At 35.8% G+C, this 14317-nt stretch overlaps 1 long non-coding RNA gene across 1 annotated transcript; it reads left to right on the forward strand.

Moving 5' to 3' along the window:
* The first annotated feature begins 344 nt into the window (after nucleotides 1-344).
* On the forward strand, nucleotides 345-9277 carry LOC129079968 (uncharacterized). The gene is made up of 4 exons (XR_008530118.1): nucleotides 345-406; nucleotides 2065-2191; nucleotides 7236-7318; nucleotides 8167-9277. It is a non-coding gene; the product is annotated as an uncharacterized LOC129079968 (long non-coding RNA).
* The last annotated feature ends 5040 nt before the right edge of the window (nucleotides 9278-14317 follow it).

Raw genomic sequence — 14317 nt, forward strand, 5'->3', positions numbered from 1 at the left:
GTCTTCAAGGTGGACTTTTTACCTTATGAACACCTTGAGACACTTGGGGGTATGAGGTGGGGGAGGTGGTGAGCATTTTGAGACTCCACTTAAATGATTATCTCTAAAATTATTTTCAGTTTTAACATTCTTTGAATTTTTTTGTTCTAAGGATAAAGCCTCAGCTGAACTATTACCGGTAAACAAGGCTTGGAGACCGCCTGGATCCCGAGGGAACTGCGGTACAGGTCGGAAATGACTTCAGTGGATGGATTGGGCGCTGAGCAGCTTCTGGCTCTGGTGGCAACCGGCCGGATGCGAGGCGCAGGAAGTCCCGCCCTGAAGGCGGTGCCAGGTCGTGGAGGGCGTCGCAATGGGCGGGGAACCCCTTCAGTGGTCCTCCTGGAACCTCGGATCCCGGACACAGGTAACCTGCTGGCCGAACCTGGACCCGGGCAAGGGTGGGAGTTAGGGTTGGTGGCCGACTTTGCTCGCGGTCTTACGCGCGGGCCGGTGGAGGTGGATCTCACGTTAGAGGGGTGGCTGGGGGAAAGGCTCCTTGGCGTGGGACTCTCTGGGGTGATAGGGATGCGAGGAACTTTGGGAATGGGGTCGTGAGGGCCAAAGTCGTCGAGGAATCGGACGTGGCTGGGGGTCATGGGCTCCGGAGCATTGGCGCTCGGGGGTGGAGAGATGGAGCCCGGACACCGAGAAGAGTTGACCTAGAGTTAATATTCCACCTACACTGACCTCGTAGGGCAGCTCGGTTCGTAGGGGACAGAGACTTGGTCTCCTCAAGACTTCATCCAGGACAGTGCTTTGCCACACTATTAGGCATTCTTTAGATGCTGTCGGACGTGAACTAATGAACGTACGAAGCTGGTTCTGCCTCAGCTCGGGTGGGGGGCGGGGGGGCCTTCTCCCCAATTTCAGTGTCCCTACCTCTGAATGGAGAAGTGATTCCAGCTTAAGTATGTCGACCAGTGATTTATGAGGATGCCGGTGCAGTAGAGATTCAGGACATTGTTGTTTTGTGGTTATTGAAATTTAGAAATGTGTCTTCATGTTTTTCCCCGGTGCGGGTAGAGAGGATAAGGCGATTCATTTGGCGTCTTTCAGCTACCTTCACTTTTCTGGAAAGAACTTCCAGATGAATGATACGGGGGAGGAGTTGGCCATCAAATGATAAGCTGCATTTGTAGCACTGAGCTTCTAAAACTTTGTTCTAAGTGCTTTCTTTTCATAAATATGAATTCACTTTTTCTTAATGTTATCTTTCTTATATTGGGGTATTTAACATTTGAGATGTAAATGAGAATTATTTCATAACAAAGTTTTCACCTGGTGTGTTCACATAAGGTTAACTTCTTCCAAACAGTTGTAGGAAGCCTCCAAAAGAATAAATCCCTAAAGATTAAATTGTTTCCTTTGTAAACTATTTGTTTAGATGTCTTAAATATGATAAGGAGTGGGAATAGACCTAAAGAACTAGTACTGTAACCACATTGTTTTCGGTTGTCAGGCTGTGTAATGGGATCTGGACATGAATCACTAGTCCCATGAAGTAATAATAGCTTCTTAGAGGTTCTAGAATTTTATCATTAGATTGGAATGTATGACCTTTTAAAAATAAAGACGAAACTAGTGAACATTTTTAGATTTAAAAAATCTAAGATGTTCCTAAAAATAGGTTGGAAATAACAAAGGTAGATATGTAAATAAATTTTGTGGTCATTTAAATTTAAAAAGTTTGCCTGCCTTTCAAACTTCTTTTCCCAGTGTCTGGAAAGTGTTGGTATCCAAATCACCTCCATCACTGTATGCTCCTACTATGGTGTCAACTTTACAATACGTATAAATATGGTAGAAAGTAAGGTTTTGAGATCCTCTAGATTTACATTAATTTTAATGTCTTACTTAAAGTCTAATTTTGCTACCTCAGTCTGCTGTTAAATGTCATGTCCATTTATTTTGCATATCTAAATGTCTGTATTCATAATAGTAACTATTATAACTATTATTTGTAATAAATTGGAATCCAAGTGGTAACTTAGGTGTGTGCATTGACATTCTTGAGGTTTTCAGTTTTGCAGAACACTGACATCCATGGACTCTAACATGAACTTCATTTAAAGAAATCCACGGACCATTAATGGACAAAAACATGAGTCATTTTGTATTGTGGCATTCAAATCCTAGCACTTTGGGCAAGGTAAGTTATTGACTCTGTTTTATGTTAGATGAGAGAATAGCCCTGGATTGGTCTAGGAAATTGTACGATTATGATTGAAAATATAGGCTGAATCTCTTTAAAATTATGTTTTAATGTGGACCTTCCAAAGAGAGGTTTGTTCTGTGTTTATGAGGCAGTCATTACTATTTACCCATAAAATTGATCAGAAATAGAAGTGATTGACAAGATATAGTATTCCTGGAAGATTACTACTCTGCTTTCTCCTCCCTCCCTTCCGTCCCTTTTTCTTTCTTCTTTCCTTCCTCCCTTCCTTCCCTCCCTCCCTCCTTCCCTTCCTCCCTCCCTTCCTTCTATTTTCTTTCCTTCCTTCCTTCCTTCCTTCCTTCCTTCCTTCCTTCCTTCCTTCCTTTTTTTTTTAGAAGTTCCTTACAACACTTTAAAGTCTGGTAGAGTGTATCGACCTATCAATCTGTCCTGTAGGAATGAAGCCTCAAATAGTCATTTAAATCATCTCATATCCAATTTTGGCTCTGTAATAATACAGGTCTCAAATCTTGCGGCCAATTTTATGCCTTAGGTTGAAGCAAGAGAAGAGGCCCAAAAATGTCTTTTTTTTCATATCCTGCCTTATTAGTGCTATTTTGTTTTTCTTTTTTCTTCTTTGTTCTTCTTTTTAAAAATCTCTTAGATGATTCATTCTCCAGGCCTTTTATCTTTCCAGCCTAGGGGATAAAATTTCTCTCTTTTTCTATTTTACCCTTCCTAGCTTAGGAGGTTGTTAATTTTTAAAACTTTAACTTCTAACTTTGTGATAATGTTTGGTAACTTTTTAATCACTTAACATTAAACTTGTGTTGTTCCTGGTCTCCTTTGTAGATACACTGGCTTCTAATTTAGAATTTGTTCCATTCTCAAATCTGACAACAGTCCTAGGAGTTTCCTCTTTTGGGTATATTTGAACTTTTATAAAAAATTTGTATGTATAGATACTCATCATCATATTATGTTAAATTTAAAAAACAACTATCAAGTTCTGAATAAATAAATGCCTTCATACAATGTAGTACTTTGCAGTTCTTTCAGTTCTTAGAAAGAATGAAGCAGGTCCATAGGTGGAAATATGAAAAAATCTCTGTGAGATACATTGTTAACTGAGAAAAACAATATAGAACTATATGTATAGTCTGTTTTCATTTGTTTTTAAAAGCATACATTTATAGACACATGCAAAATTTTTCAAATCTATATAATACACTATTATGTTATATTTATCTCTATATCTATCTATGTACCTATGTATGTATGTATGTATGTATGTATCTATCTATCTATCTATCTATCTGTCTAGACGGGGAGTACTCCTGATGAATGAAACTACAGGTCTGAAGTACAAAAAAGACTCATAATTTTTTGTATTCTCTTTCTGGTGGATTTTTTTTTTAACTGTGAACATGATATTTTTATAATACTCAGAAACAAATAGCCCTGGCTGGTGTGGCTCAGTTGGAGCATCATTCTGTAACTGAACTGTTGCAGGTTCAATTCCCAGTCAGGGCACATGTCTAGGTTGTGGGTTCGATCCCTAATCTGGGCACATATGATCCCCAGTCTGGGCTCCTACAGGAGGCGACCATTGATGTTTCTCTCTCACGTTGCTGTTTCTCTCTCTCCTTTCCTCTCTACCTTCCCTTCTCTCTAAAAGCAGTGAAAAAATGTCTTCAGGTGAGGATAAAAAAACCTTTTTTTTTTTTTTAAGAAACAAACAGCAAAGCTTTAGGCTAACTTCATAATTAGGGGGCCTAATACTTACTATTTCTTATAACTTTTGTTCTTATAAATTACTTGCACTAGTCAGAGGAACAGGGTTGCACAGTGAGTTAAGTTCCTTTACAGAGCTGCATGGAAGGTTTGACGATGTTTTAATAGTTTTAACTTTGACATTAGATTATCATGCTTAATAATTTGTGCTGAACTAAGTGTTTAGTGCTGCCAAATTCAATGCTGTTATATAGTTTATAGCATGTGGCTGACTTCTTGAGGTAACATGGATGATACTTCGGTTTGCAAGCTAGGTTTGTCCTACATTGGCAAGGTTCTTCTGGCCTCTCATTATTACTGAATGGGATGGATTTTGTTTTATTTGAATTGCTATTTAGGGACTCTAGATTTTAAACAAATCTTAGTTATTCACTTTGTTTTGATTTTTAGAATTGGCCTAAATCATTTCAAAGAATGGATTGTTTTTAGTAAACCAGGAAGATCATTTAGTTATATATGGATAGTCATATTCTATATTGATGATATTACATTGAATTGGCTGAATATTTGCCTTGGGACTCAGCAAAAATTCCAGGTGATTTTCACCTCTCTGGCCATCTTTGTCTTTCTGCACTTCCATTGTGGGAAATTTGGAATAATAGTAATAGGTGAATAAAATGAGTTATACAAGAAATTTAAAGATATAGTAATTTTCATTTTAGTAGTAGAGGAATTTATTTGAGACCTGCTTGAGAATAAGCTATATAAGATACATATCCATATGATACCACTAATTGTGTAACTGTTTAAAATAAAAAAAGGCCACTAATCTAGGGGCTGCATCATGATTAATGAAACGACCATGTTGTAGTATGTCAGGTATTTTATACCATACTTCAGAATGTTTTGCTTATGGTCATTATGATTAAATGATGCTTTGCTTTTTGAGATCCTTGGGTTGAATCACAACTAGGATGCCTAGAGTGGGACTCCTTATTCTTGCTAAGAGAATGGATAGTAATGAATTGCATACAAGGGTTGATTGTGTTTTCCCAAGTCAAGGTGAATGTGGCAAAGGTAACATATAGCAAGAAAGGAGATGAACATGAATGTAAAACTTACATGTAGATAACATAGAACTGGGGAAGATTCATATATAGGTATGTCTACATACATGTGTGTCTATGCACATATAGAGAGAGTACATTGTGTATATAAAGTGTATGTACATATTATATATATTATATATGTATAATATATACAAAATTTTCTGGAAAACAAAAAAATTTTAGGAAGATACTCAGTTAATCCAACAGAAAAAAATAGTCAGAATTTTAAGGCCTCAGAGCTGGGCCTGTCATAGGCTAATTAATGATTGTGAGAGTAGCTTAAAGAATTTTTGTTTGTTTTAGGACCGTTACAGGATTTAAGTGATGGGAAGGTAGACGAAAGCCTGAGAGTGAGAAAACTTAAGTCTAGCAATGTGTCATGGTTAAGAGTATCTTTTAAGGTTCTGTTTTGTGGTATTGTTTGGGGGAGGGGAAAAAGAAGGGAGAACTCAAAAATTTATTGCTGTTCAATTTGAATTTGAGCTATGTCCCTAAATCTTTCTTAGCATTCTAATCGTATATGACCAAGATGGATTAACTAGATCTATTCACCTACAAAATATGAATGTACAAAAATTGGTTTCATTGTTAGACATGCCTTGAAGGAAAAGAGAATTGTTTTCATCATTTTTGAGAAACGTTGTATGAAAGGACAATTGTGCTGATCTAGATTGAGGGGACTGGGATTATTTTGTTCAGAAAATAGAAGACTTTGGAAGGGGTGGAGAAACTCCATAGGAAGTACATTTGTTTCTGTTGAGGCCAAAATTAATTCTAACTGAGAGAAGGTATAGAACTAGTCAACAAAGGAGCAGATTGTTTCTAGAGGCACTGGACGCCAGGCCATGAGGGTTGCTTAAGCAGGGTTTGAACAGCAGAGATGTTGCCGAGAGGATTTCTCATTGTATGGGAGCTTGTGCTAGGTTAATAGGAAAGTCCCTTTCAAACCTAATTTTTTTACAGTATAATAAAATGACTTTTTATAGTATGAGTATATGTTTTGTTATCTCTTGTATTTAAACAACGATAGCTAACTTATCTACTGGTTACTTATCCACCAAACTCCACTCACCCATAATCAGGAAATAAGTTTAAAAATTAACCTGAGCTTCCAAAATATAAGACACAAACTATGCTCACTGCAGGTCCTTTCTCACTTTTATTTACTTTTTTGTAGACGTAGTTCTAACAGGCTTACTTAACAGTGGACTAGAAGCAGCAGATTGCTAGTGTGCCAAGTGCTCCTATTAGGGGCAGGCATGTTGACAGGCAAGGGCAAGAAGAAAGTCAGAAGGCAGATCAACTAATTCTAAAGCTGTAGTAATGCGGGCCCATTTGATTAGGTGAAAACAGCTCTATGTTAATGGATATTCAAAATGATAAGCTTGCCTGAACTTTAATAAGTTATATTTACTCTTTTCAGTAGAAAGATCATGGATTCTAGAATAGTTAAGACAGGTTTTAATCTGGCCTCCAGTATCTACTAGGTGTTCTATTAATTAACTTTATTATTCATTTCAAGCTTCAGTCTTACTGGGAGAATAACAATTTACTGAAGAGTAAAGATAATGTATGTAAAAGGTTTGTCTATATTAGGTGATAAGTAAATAATAGCTATTATTATTTCATTATTGCCATATTACTCTACCTTGAAAGTTTTCATTGTACAGGTAATCTATGTCTACTTACAAGAATTAGCATATAGAAATAAATACATACTTTTATATATACATATATACACAGGTATGGGCAAAAGTAGGTTTACAGTTGTGAGCACATGAAACAGTTTAATCTTTTATTTTTTTATTACTGTATTATTTATTTGCATTATTATTGTAAACCTGCTTTTGCCCGTGTGTGTGTGTGTGTGTGTGTGTGTGTGTGGAGAGAGAGAGAGAGAGAGAGAGAGAGAGATATTAGGTTATATAGAACACCAAACAGATAAAAGGAGTAAAGCCACCAATAATCTTCTATTACTGTTAACATTTTAGTGGTATGGTTTATTTTAAAACTATTGACATTCCTGCAGAATGGCACTTCTGAGAAGTGACTGTTCATATTGAGTCTGCATTACTACAGCTGGGCGACTTAAGTTAGTCACTACACATGCTAATCAGAATATGCAGTGAAAGATTGTGACAGATGCTGATTTGCGAAAGCCTTTGTGCTGGTAAATTTTGTTGTATTAAACCCAGTTTTGTAGAGTACTCGGTGAAGGTTGATGTTCTGGAGCCAGAAGACCTGAGTTTAAATCCTGACTCTGCTGTTTCCTGGCTAGGTAAAATAAACTGCCTGAATTTCTCACTTCTCTGTGCCTCTGTTTCTTCATCTGTACATTGAGAATAATAGTAGTACCTAATTCATGGGATTGCTTTGAGGACGAAATGAATTTATTTAAAGTGTTTAGAGCAGTGCCTGGCACAAAGTATAGACTCAGTAAATATTACTTACTAAATTAATTATTAATTTTTAAAAACAAAAGATTTCCTTGGGCGGGGGGGTGGGGAGGCAGGTTTATAGGAGCACGTAAACTAAAAAGAAGGAAGTTAGAAATAGCACAAAACTAGTCAGTAAGATCTATGATGTTATTCATTTGAACCTGCAAAGTGGTCTGAATTTTTTCATTCTAAGGCTTTGTTACATTTTCTTCCCTGTTTAAATATTTTCAAAACATAATATTCCTAGTTCAATTTGTTTCTTCACCCCATGAAATCAACCTCATTGTATGCCACCTCCTCCAACAAATATTTTGGCTGCGCTTTCAAAGATCAAAAGCCCTTTAAGACAAACCGATGTCATGGGTAGTGATCAAAGAGTTTCAGGAAATTATCATTAAATCATTTTATCTTACTACTGCCCAAGGTGGTTTAGTAAGAACTTTAAATTCCGTTTCAATTTAAAGTGAAGAATATTAATCAGAGATAAGGCAATGAATATATTAAGCTATTCTGTACAGTATATCTTAAAAATCTCTTTGTTTTCTTTTCCTCCTTTTGTTCTTTTAGTATGGTGTATAGTGATCTGATTTAATTACTGGCCAAAGAGTTATAGCTTTTCAAAATCCTTTAAACAGTTTTACCAGTTTTGCTAGTAGAATTTTTTTGTGTGCTTTGTTTTGTTTTAAAGCATCAAGTACAAGTTTTTGAAGACCCCGAGGCCTACCATCATCACGCGTTCAAGATTTGAGTTTGAATAACTTCATCAAGACTTAGATCCTCTTCAAAAGCCTCAAGTCTCATCTATATTAAAGCTCTCCATTGAACTCTGTCACAAAAGTAAAAGCTTAAAGGGACTAAAATCCATTAATTCATTCCATTTTATAGCCTCCTCTCTGGTCTCTCAATTTCCTTCACCTTTAGGGTCTTTCCTGTTGCTTATGTTCTTTTAGACTAGAGCTGAGGAAGCAGTGCTTTCTAAAAGAATCTATATCCTGCGGCCATAACTTTTCATTGGTAGAGAAGCATAAACTTGAGAGGACACGTTTAGAATCACATCTTTTGTTGTATCCTATAAAAACTTGAGTCAACAGTAAGAAAAGGAGGATGAAGTGGTAAAAATATTTGAGGTCAGATTATACTCTCAGAAGCTCTGTGGTTTAGAGCGAAGCACCTCAACCCAAAAGTTAATGGTTCTTATTTTCTCTGCCTCTTTCTAGTTATTTGATAACCAGGACAGTCACTTAATCTCTCTGAACCTTAACTTCATCTGTAAAGTAAATCTGGTAATATTTTGCCTGCCTACCTCACAGGGATGTTGTGAGAATAAAATGAATAACGAACATAAAAAGGACATTTTTAGGTCAAAAGTGCATACAGACATAGGGTCCTGTTACTTAGCTGCAAGTCATTTGCTCAGTTTTGGGGCCTGGGAAGATAGTGATGTAAGCACATGAAAGCAGGCGCCAAGTCCAGGCTGGATATATGGCAACAAGGCTATATCAACTTTTATTTTCTCTGAATACATAGAATACTCTTGTGGGTTAGTTCTAAAAAGGGGGAAGACTATAAATTTCCCTAAAATTATAAGTTAGCATTGATAATGCTTTAGAGCTCTTATGTGTTACAACTTTGTGGTTTATAAAATTTATTACTAAATTGTGAGTTGTTTAAGAAAAAATAAAAGAACATAGAGCAGAAAATTTCACAATGCATTCCACCTGGTAAGAGTAAATATTGTTTTAGCTGAATATGTGTGTGAATATGTGTGTTTGTATTTGTGTACATGGTCATTAAATAAAATGCATTTTTTCCTAAGAGTTGAAGTTGCTGTTCTAGGAGTATCATTTTAGTACTAAAATGCCTTTACTAAATTTTACTAAAGTACTAAAATTTTAGTACTAATGCCTTCCTATGCATTTGGGTTCCTGGGAGGCTGTTTCTTTTCACCTCATACTACCTGTAACAAAGAATTAATAGTTAATATCAGTTTGACTTTTGGTCTAAATAATGAGTTGTTGAGGTTTTTTTGTTTTTTGTTTTTTTAAAAATTTCAGGGTACAGAGAAAGCCTGTAGGTCTAATTTTATTTAACATTCTAAGACCGTTTGCTCTGATGCCAGACTGTTAATAACACTTAAGGTTGGTTCAACCTCATACTAGTAGAAATATTATATGAAATTTTTTTTCTTTTAAAAAATTTTACTGTTATTTTTCTGGCCTAATAGAAAACAAAAGACTCCCACTTCGCATTGTTTGAGGATTCCCTGGAAGAGAGGCTAAGAGAACAGAGTTCACATGACAAGGAATCTGATGGTCTCTAGAAGAGAAAATGCCATTTTTTTTTCTTGGAATAACTAAATTTATCTTTAATGGTTTAAAATAAACAAGTCACTGACATTAACTTATTCAACTGTTCCTCTAAAAACACGTATCCTCTTTTTGGTAACAGCTGTGGTCTTATAGAACCTATGGACGACAATAGGGGATGGCTTTTTCTTCTAAGGGTCATACCTTCCAATTTATTGGCAAAGAACTAATTCTTTAGTGTACTGGGAAATTGTATTTGGTGCCCTGGGAGTAGTTAAGTTTGGATGGAATATTGTAGAAAATATTGGTTTTCCCTCCTATAAATTATATAAATGTATATAATCCTAGCAACATGAATATTTATCAGAAGACTTAAAATGTAGACTCCAACTGCTTTGCTTTTGAACAAAGTCAAACTTTATGCATTGGTAGAAATAGAACAAACTGATTGTACAAATTGAGCCTCTTTATGACAATTGGCAACAATGGCATTTGTCACATATGATCAACCTTTTTTTGTTCCTCCCTCCCAAAAGAATCACATTGATAATGTATTTTTTTCTCTATGGAAAAGGTCAAGAAAAGTAGTTAGGCAGCCTTGGCCGTCTTTGACCTTCTTCATCCTCATGACTAATCCATCATCAAATTCTGTCTTTTCTGCCTCCTAAATATCTTTCAAACTATCCATCGATTTCTGTTCTCGTGTGCATCATGCTTATGCTACCTCCATCTTTGTCTGTACTTCTACAATAGCTCTTGACTGGTGTGCTGAATTCAGTCTTACCTCTTCTACTCTCATTGTTTTAGAGTCATATTTTAAAAATACCAAAAACTAATCTTTTTGGTCTCCTGCTTTAAACTCTTGGTGTCTTATTGCCCTTACAGTTCAACCCCAAATCTTCATTCATCCTTCTTGGCTCACTTAGCTTCAACCACAATGGCCTTCCAGTTCCCTGACGATGCCATTTGTTTTTTTCTTCAGGGTTTTTTTCAGATAGTTTCTGCTCAGAATGCTCTTGTCCCTCATACCTCTTCACTTAACTCACTCCTACGTATGTTACTGATATCACCGTACATGTCTTTTTTCTTCAAGGCCTTCTCCCATGCCTAGCCTAGAGTAGACTGTCCTCCCTCATTATTTTTTCATAAATCACCCAGTTCGTCTCACACCTAGTATAGTTAGATTTATTTGCTTAGTCATTTAAACAAGACTAAAGCTTTGCGAGGACAAGGACTGATATGTGTTTTTTTAATTCTGTATGTCCAGTGCTTAGGGAAATCCTAGTAAAGAGAATGAACTCAATACATATTTGTGGACTGATTCTCCAGCTACCATTTGTCTTTTAGGTGTTTCCCATACTGTAAATTCTTCTAGGTTATTTAACTTCTAATTGTTTCTCGTCTCCAGTTATAAGCCAAAGTCCTTATAATGCCCTCCCAGGCCTTGCCTGCTCTGCCTTAGTATCCCCGTACCCCTCTGCCATCTCCTAGCGGTCAGCCACAGCCACCCTGCTCCCCTAGCTGATCCTCAGAAATGCAAAGCTTTCCTCTGCCTCAGGAACTTTGTACTTGATATTCCCTGAAAGTTTCACAGTGCATCCCACCTGGTAAGAGTAAATACTGTTTTAGCTGTCTATGTGTGTGTGTGTATTTGTGTACGTGGTTATTAAATAAAATGCATCTTTTCCTTAAAGTTGCAGTTGCTCTTCTAGGAGTATCATTTTAGTACTACTGCCTTTCTATGCATTTGGGTTCCTGGGAGACTGTTTCTTTTCACTTCATACTACCTGTAACAAAAGAGCTAATATCAGTTTGACTTTTGGTCTAAATAATGAGTTTGCTCTGGAATGCTCTTGCCTTGGTTACGTATGTGGTTTCATCCCTCATTTTCTCCAGATCCTTCAAGTCATGATTTGTCCCTTCAGTAAGACCCTTTTTGACCATTTTATTTTAAATTGTAGCTTTACCACCATCCTATGACATCCCTCTTTCCTGCTTTATTTTTCTCCACTGTAGTTTTCTCTGACACTATTTACCAGTGTTTCCCCCAATACCCAGAGTAGTGCCTGGCACATGGTAGGCACTTAGACCTTATTTATATTTGCAACAATGAAAGCTATAACCTGAACTGTGGGGACTTAATATTTTAAGTGATTTTAAAAGTTAAGTTTATTTATATCTTACTCTCTTCTAAAAAATATTTGAAGTGGCTTCCAAAAATACATATAGCACAAAAGGATGAAGACATATAAAGAGAACAAAACAAAGAATGTAATAGTAACATTAAACTGGGTCAAGTTAATGTATGGCACATTCTCTGTAGTGGCAAAGAACAAGTTGTAAATTTGACTCTTTAAAGAATTAGCTTGCTCAGAAATGGTCACTGGACTGGAATCATGATTTTTCTTTTTCCTGTGGCACAGGTTATGAACATTTGAGTTGTACATAGGAACCCAGAAAACCTATTTGATTTAACTATAAAATTTTGAAATTGCTCTTCTAAAAAAAGTTTGCTTTCTGTAGTAGGAAGTTCCCTATTGGTACAAGATGCACACACAGATGACAGCTGTGGCTGCCAGCCTCTGCTTACATTATGTCCAGGACATTTCCAAGGTTGATTCAAACTTAATAACTGGATATTTTTTGAAAGTCTGCTGTCAAAGATACCAACCAGCACATTCACAACTCTAGTTTCTTTGACTTTAATCATGAGGTAGTATGAGATTCCAGTGATTATGGTTTTCTTCCTTCTGCGGCAGGTAGTTGGTGACTTTGAAATAGGTTTTCGTTTTACAATCTATACATTATCAAATCATAATGGTGCAGAACATTGAAAACCAATACAAGGTTATATGTCAGTTGTATCTCAATAAACGTTTTAATACAATCAACTGAATTGGGTTGGAGGACTGAGAGTAAAACAGGTGAGTTAGACCTCAAGAAATCTTTCACCAATATAGTAGCCAAAATCAGAGCTGCATTGTGTGTGTGTGAAGTTAAATGGGATATTATACAGTATACGAGTTATATGTCTTTCTGTTCAGGGGATATATACATTTCTAATACTATTTTGGTTTTTTATTGTTTTGTTTTTTGATGTTTACAACTGAGAATTGTAGCGCCACCTGCGGGCCAAGAGAGACAGCTGGACAGAGCTGCAGAACTCTCGGTTAGCTCTGCAGTACTCCGTTTAAGCAAAGCAGGGACTTTGAGGCAAAAGATGAGAATATTTAGCAAAGTGATATTCTGATGGCAAAATGTGCTCGCTCTTGACTTTTTCTTTTTTTACTATTTTTTAAAACTTTTTTCTATCTTTGACATGGAGATAAACAGTACTTTTTAAAGTCAAATCTTCTGTCCTGCTCCATTTTTCAGGGTTGAAAGGGGGGAACTAAACCAACATTAGACTTTTAAAGAAATAATGGAAATATGTATAAAAAAATCATTTATGCTCTACGTATTTCAAAGAAAAAATATGAAGAAACATAAGAACACCACAGAACCATTAAAGTAGACAATTCTCATGAAGGGAAAGTAATTCTACCAAAAACATGAGTAACACGTTGCTGATTAATGATCATATTGGGTTATATTTAATCTATAAGTATACATTGTTCTAACTAATTTAAAATGTATTAATTGAATGTGCTTCACACGTTTACTGGAACTTTATGTTCATTTTTAAAGAAATCAAGCATCTCTTTGTGTTGATGTTTGATGAGTAACAGTAGAAAACCTGAGAACAGACGGATCTATGAGTGTAAAAACAATGCAAAGGCCATTACAGCTTCTAGCATAAGTGCTGTAGAAAACACAAGAAAGATCTTGTTTTCAGTAAAAGTGTTGAAATGGCAGAAAGAAAATATGTCCCCACTTCTTTGCTAACACAAATTTTGCTATAGTGAGGATGAAAAAAAAAATGTCCAGGCTTTTAACTCACTGTTTCCCAACTGTGTTATTCAGAATACTGACACAGCTAAAAAACACTCTAAATGAAGAGAGTTCTGTAATAAGTTTGGAAAATGTTCCATTCTGTTCTGGAAATTTATAATGCAAATTAGCATTTTTCAAACTTATGTGTGGCCAGAACACTTTTTGCTAATGAAATCTTAATAGTCCTTGGAGTAGTCTATCTGGAAATGCTGTTCTAGATTTAAAAATATATTTACAATACAGGGTCCAGCAGAAGTAACACTTGTTTGAGTGTGGTTGGTAGGGTAATAATATGGGTATAATAATTTATAGTTTTACTTTGAACATTTCACTTCAAATGTCAGATGGTGTGCTTGAGTGTGATGTTGTTAGGAATTACATACTTACGATTTTGTAATAAAAAGTCATTATTTGTGCTGAACCCTGTATATACAAACAAATACATTATGTATAATCTACAATAGTACTTGATAAACTCTAAGTAAATAAATCCTGGTTATCATAATTTTTGTTCAATACACTCAGTAAATATAGATGTTAAAATATTAAAATTATTCCAAAATTAATACATATGTTCCAAATTGAATGTGTGATAATTAA

This window comes from Pteronotus mesoamericanus, unplaced genomic scaffold (assembly GCF_021234165.1).
Source record: "Pteronotus mesoamericanus isolate MK-2021 breed Mesoamerican mustached bat unplaced genomic scaffold, CSHL_Meso_final contig_82, whole genome shotgun sequence".
NCBI lineage: Eukaryota > Metazoa > Chordata > Mammalia > Chiroptera > Mormoopidae > Pteronotus > Pteronotus mesoamericanus.